The sequence below is a fragment of the Theropithecus gelada genome, chromosome 10 (assembly GCF_003255815.1).
Source record: "Theropithecus gelada isolate Dixy chromosome 10, Tgel_1.0, whole genome shotgun sequence".
NCBI classification, from domain to species: Eukaryota; Metazoa; Chordata; class Mammalia; order Primates; family Cercopithecidae; genus Theropithecus; species Theropithecus gelada.
In genome coordinates this window covers 60688426-60694476 of record NC_037678.1, presented here as the reverse complement: position 1 = coordinate 60694476, position 6051 = coordinate 60688426, and positions in this window count along the sequence as shown.

Genomic DNA, 6051 nt, shown 5'->3' with positions numbered 1-6051 from the left:
TGCTGTGAATTGCTTTCTAGTTCTTAACAGCATAATGCAATATTAACCATTTTGACTAGAGCTTCGTCCTTGGGAGGGAGTTTTCACATGAACAAGAGGCAGCACAAAGCCAGGAAAAACAGCATTGACCCTTTAGGTCCATTACACCCCAGAGAAAACTTTCCCACAGCAAGGTCACTAGAGGCAGCCTCTACATACAATGACTCCTGGGCAGAATTCTGCCCTTGGATAGATAGGGAATGACCTTGGCAAATGCAAAAGCCATTTGGATCCATTTTCAGACCATCAACTTCGACTTGAGAGGAGTAGAATTAAAAATAAAAATCAATTAAAACTCTTACTGTCATTTGAAAAGTGAAAATTTCCTGGGTTTTACACTCAACCGTGTGACCCTGGATTTAAGACGGCGGTGACCTGGGGTAAATTTCTTGACATCTCCGAGCCTGGGATTTCTCGTATGTAAGTGGTATTCATTCAACAAACTTTTACTGTGGGATATAATGTCTGGGGATGTGGGAAGCTGTAGTTTTAAGGTCAGGTACAGGCCTAGGGATGTGGCAAAAGAGAGGTGCATGGGGCTCTTTTCCTTGGTGAAACACAGAAGGATGGTCAAAGAAATCTCTGTTTTGGGTAGGTCAGACATCCTGCACCGCATGAAGTGCATGTTTGAAAACGTCCACTACCTAAGAGTGTCACCACCAAGAACCATTTAATTACTGACCTTCAGGCAGCAATGGGGAGGGAAGGGAGAAGACAACTCACATTTCCTGAGTGCCTACTGGGTGCCAGGAAGCACCTTACAAACATGCATGTGTCATATTGAGTCTCCATCCACCCAGCTGAGAAAGTGTTATGGTTCTCATTTTACAGATAAGAAAATGGAAGCTCTGAGAAGTGAGTCAACATCTTTGAGGTCAACACAGCTAGGAGACAGCAGAGTTGACCAAATCCAGATTTAACTGCTTCCAAAATTCTCACATTTTTATCCATCAAGGAGATATCTAAGTTCCTATCTAGATCTCCGTCTCCACAGAACCCCCAGGTTGGGGTGCGTTTGGGGGATGAGATAGAATAGGCATAGATGAGTGCATGTGTGCACCCTGCACCCACATAGGTAGTTCTGGTGCCTTCTCTATCCCCTTCTGGACAATATCAGCCAAATTTATGACAGCTTCTGCATGCAAGTGACCTCCAAATTTCAGCCTTTAGCACCGAGTTCTCTGTTGAGTGCCACACCCAAATATCCAAATGGCTATTTGACATCTGCAGTTGGATGACCTATGGGTACTCCAGACCCACAGTGTTCATGAATGTCCAAATTGATTACCGCCTTCCTCTCCTACTCACTGGCTCCTCGTCCATTATTCTCTGACTCAGTGGATAAATCCGCTGAAGCTGGTGCTCTTCACAGCTCTGTGGTCAATCAGCCCAAGATCTTTGCTCTAATTTCTCAGTCGTATCCTTCCTTAACTGATTCTTCCTGCCATCTTCCCTAGTTGGAGCACAGACTGTCTCATGGAAGGACTATTGTAGTAGTCTCTCCCCAAAGGGCTCTCTCTGTTCTCCAACTCATACTTTACCTATTGTCAGTGTCATGGTGGAAGGTGTAGGACCTTATTAGGTGGGCATTGGGAGATGGTCATGTGGGCTAGATCTTTATTACTCAAAGTATTGTCCACAAACTAGTAGCATCAGCAACATTTGGGAACTTGTTAGAAATGCAGAATCTCAGACTCCACCCCAGACCTAAGAAATCAGAGTCTGCATTTTAATGGGCTATCCAAGTACTTCATGTGCCATATTAACATTTGAGGAGCACCAAGATAAAGTGAACGGCAGGAGCAAACTGCAAAGGTCAAAAAGAATTGAGCATTTTCAGTGAAATATGAAGAGAATTGTTTGACCAGAGGGGAGGGGAAAGTAAACAAAAGTCTGACAGCTGGAACTCTGTGCAAGGCCCAGACATTACTTTGTGCATGTTAATTCCACAAAGCCACTCTAGGAGGTATTGTAATCCCTGAGAAACTAGAAGCACTTCGAAGGACGGTCATTATTGTATTCATTCAAAGATGAGGGAACCGAGGCTAACTGGTGGTAAATTATTTGTTCAAGTTTCCATAGATAGTGAGTAGTAGGGTCAGGATCTGACCCAGACTTCTGATCTCCAGTGCTCCAGCTGCCTCAGTTTAACAGATACAGCCCATTTCTCCATCTCCATCACCAACCTTTACAGAGCTGTAGTTTTCCAGCTCAAGTGTGCATGAGGATTATCTGGAGGGCTGGTTAAAACAGATGACTGGGCCCCACCCTCAGAATTTCTGATTCAGTAGCTCTCAAGTAGGGCTGGAGAATTTCCATTTATAACAAGTTCTCAGGTGATGGTGGTGCTGCTGGTCTGGAGGCCACACCTTGAGAACCTAACCTGTGAGACTGACATCATCTGTAGGTAAGGTTGTTGGAAGAATAGCAGCTTATCACCTTGTGTTTTTGGTTATTGGCCCTCATAGCTCACTTCGTTGAGTCCTTACAACTATTAAATGCAGACAATATCACTTCCCATTTACACAGGCTGCAACTGGTGCTCGGAAAGATTCAGTGTATTTTTTGTGTGTTAACACACTTACTAGAAGGCAGGCCCATACATGCCCATTAACAACTCTACCCTTATAGTGCAGTCTCAAGTTGGGAGGTCATTAAGGAGCCTCCTACTCTACTTGCAGTTAAAAGATGGGGAAATGTAGGCCTGGAGAGCAAGTGAGCTGCCTGGAGTTCCACAGCAACATGAGGGGAGAGCCAGCTGGGGAACCCTCTCTTCTGACCCCAGGGCTAGTCACTGGCTCTTCCATCAGCTACTATGGAACTCTCTGGACTTTGGCTCCCCAAATATTCACCAAGGAGCCTTGCTCAGGACTTTAGATACTTTTCAAGGCCACGCATATTGGCTTGACAGATCATAGCAACAAGAGCTGACAATTATCACGTACTTACTGGGTGCTGGTCACTGTTCAGTTAAGTGCCTTGGATTGACCCACCGGATCCTTGGTGCAATGCTATGGGTTGTCCTTTGCTGTGCTATGAGATGGATGTAGAGGTCAGCCGAGATCCCTGCCCTAGGGGAAACTTAAAGTCTAGAGGGGAGACAGGCAAGCTCACAGAAATTTCAATGTATTTCAATAATAACAATAGACTGCACTGTGGCTCATGCCTGTAATCCCAGCACTTTGAGAGGCTGAGGCAGGAGGATTGCTTGAGGTCAGGGGTTTAAGACCAGCCTGGGCAACATAGTGAGATCCTGTCTGTACAAAATAATAATAATATCAAAACAATAGTAACACTTTGGTGAGGGTTTGCTACTTGTCAAGTCTTCATTTGGATTAATTGATTTGATTTTTTATAGCCAACTATGAAGTAAGGAAGTATTACCATTTTTACAGATGAGGGAGCTCAAGCTTACAGAGTGGGTGTGACTTGCAAATGCCAGAGGTTTCAAAGGAGCTGAATGCATATCTTTCTGACTCCAGAACTCATACTTTTAACCCTCTCATTACACCACATGTATGTGAATGTGTGTGTCCACACTGCACATGGGGGAGCATCACCCTTGGCTTATGAAAAAAATGAAGGCAAAGGGCAGGAAAGATATTTATCCAGGCAGAGATTGTGGTTTTTCAAGCACATTGCTGCAAAAGAAGGCAAGTCCAGCCTTCAGTGGGCCACACTCTGATGTGCTAATTATAAGTTAACTGTTAGCTGTTCACTAGAGATAGATCTTTTTCTATCCCTTTATTTCCTTGCAAGCAGCCTTGACAGCGTTGCTTTTAAAAATATTCTGTAATTCAGAGCTTTACACTTAACTAATTTACCCCCTGCATTTCTTCATTACATCACAGGTACCCCTTGTCTTGTCATCTTTCCCTATGATCCCTGAGTGGGGTTATCCCTATCCTCAGTCAGTGAACATATTTAGCTGAACCCTAAATCCCAAGGATTAAAGGCAATTAAATGAGATAATGCATATGGCATCGCTTTAAAACCATAAAGGGCCGCGCAGATGCGAAGGGTTATTATTATGAGCCTTCCCTGTTAATGAGTATTAATGAGCTAAGGCTGCAGATTCCTAATGTTACAGAGCCCTAATATTAACCATATGGAAGCCTAATTTTCAAAGAGAATTAGAATCAACTGGAAGAAGGGTCTGCAAAACATTTTGAATTCAATTCTCCTAATTCTTAGTATCTTGACTGCAATCTGCATGAAGCTAAATGGTTATGTGATGACATAATGGTTTGTCTTTGTTCTTAACTAATTGCTTTAGGATACCTGCCCCCACATTATTCTGCATTTTCATGGTTCTCTTGATAGGGACCTAGATTTTTTTTTTTTTCTGTGAATGAAGTAACATGTCTAATTTGAGCTTTAGGGTATATGGATACTGGAATTGAGAGGGCACATCAGAACCCAAAATATTTCAATTTCCTTAAAGTCAAGGAGTGATTGGAAACACCTGCAGCCAGGATGACTTCACCGAGCTGTGACTTGAAATATTCCATATAAAGTTCTTGTACAGAGCTTGGCACAGAAAAAGTAACATTATTGTCCTTATCATTTTTGAGTCTCTGACAGATGAATAGACAGGGTTTTAGATCACAAAGCCTGGAAGGGCAGGATACACATTTGCGTATTATTTTCTAGACTGTGGGGAACCACTGAAGATTCTTGGGGCGGGGATGTTGAACATAGTTTTGTGTTTTGGGGCTTTTAACTCTAGCAGCTGGTATAGGAGGGAGTATAACCACTAGTGTCAGGAAATCAGGTAGGAAACGGTTTCAAAAATCTATGAGAGTTGATAGGGTCCTGAACTGGGCAAGGCCAATGGGCTGGAGAAGAAAGTTTATGCATAAGAGATTTTTAATAATTATCATAGATAGAACTTGGTGATTGATCAGCTATGTGGTATGACAAAGATTGACACTCAAAAAGTCTAGGTGATTTCTTAGGTTTAGGTTACTGGGTGAAGGAAGCCAACCAGGATGAATATAGGAGGAAGAGCTGCTTTGGGGGTGAAAGGCTGAGTTATATAGAGAGAGCCAGAGCCTTCATTCTAGTGGTTGGCATGGCTGTTGACTTCCAGGACTATTTGGGAACAGAACATGCCAAGTAAAATGAAATTATAAAATCAGAAGGATCTTGAGTGATCCAGTCCCTTCATTTTATAATTGAGGAAACTGAGGCTCAGAGAGGGGAAGTGACTTTTTGAAAACCACACATCATTTATTAAAGAACCAGGACTGGTTTCTGAGCCCCTCACCACCTCAGATCAGAGCTTCTTCCTCTCCCACCCAAAATGTAAAGACAGAATCTGCTTCAGACTACATTGTTTTCCAGGAAGAAATGACACTTTGCCAAACTCCGGGGGAATTTTTCAAGCTTTGAATATATCTTGTTTCCTTTTAAAGGAGTCCTACTTTGTAGACATATCAGTGCCTGAACATAGACACCCACAGAAGCACCTACACCAATGATGGAGGGAGGGGGTGTCGAGCAGAGAGCCTGGGTGCCTTGGGAGAGGAAAAGGGAGGTGAGAATATGGGAAAATTGTGTTCTGGACTCCCTGAGAGGTGGTGTGAAGAGGGCAGCACTAACAGATAGGGTACAAGGCAGGTTAGAGGCACTGTTGCTGGGGGTGCTGAGGGAAGGGGACCAGGGATGCCATGAAGGCCAAGACCTAGGGGTTAGACCCAGCCAGGAGAAAAGAAAGGGTTTTGCTCGAAGAACTCAAAATATCTGCCTGGGGCAAACAAGATGGAAACTCACAACCTCACAAGCTCTTCAATCACCCATCTCTCGGGGAGTCCACGCCACGACCCACCCATGCCAGCCTCTGTGCTTGAACATCTCCAGTGACAAGGGAACGTGCTCCCAAGTTCTATCCCCTTAGACCTCTAGTAGGTAAAATCCATTCTCCCACTGATGAGTGGAGAGAGATATTCCTGAGAATGAGCAGAAATTTCTCCTTACAATGTTTCTCTGTGGTTCTTAGTTTTTGTTCTT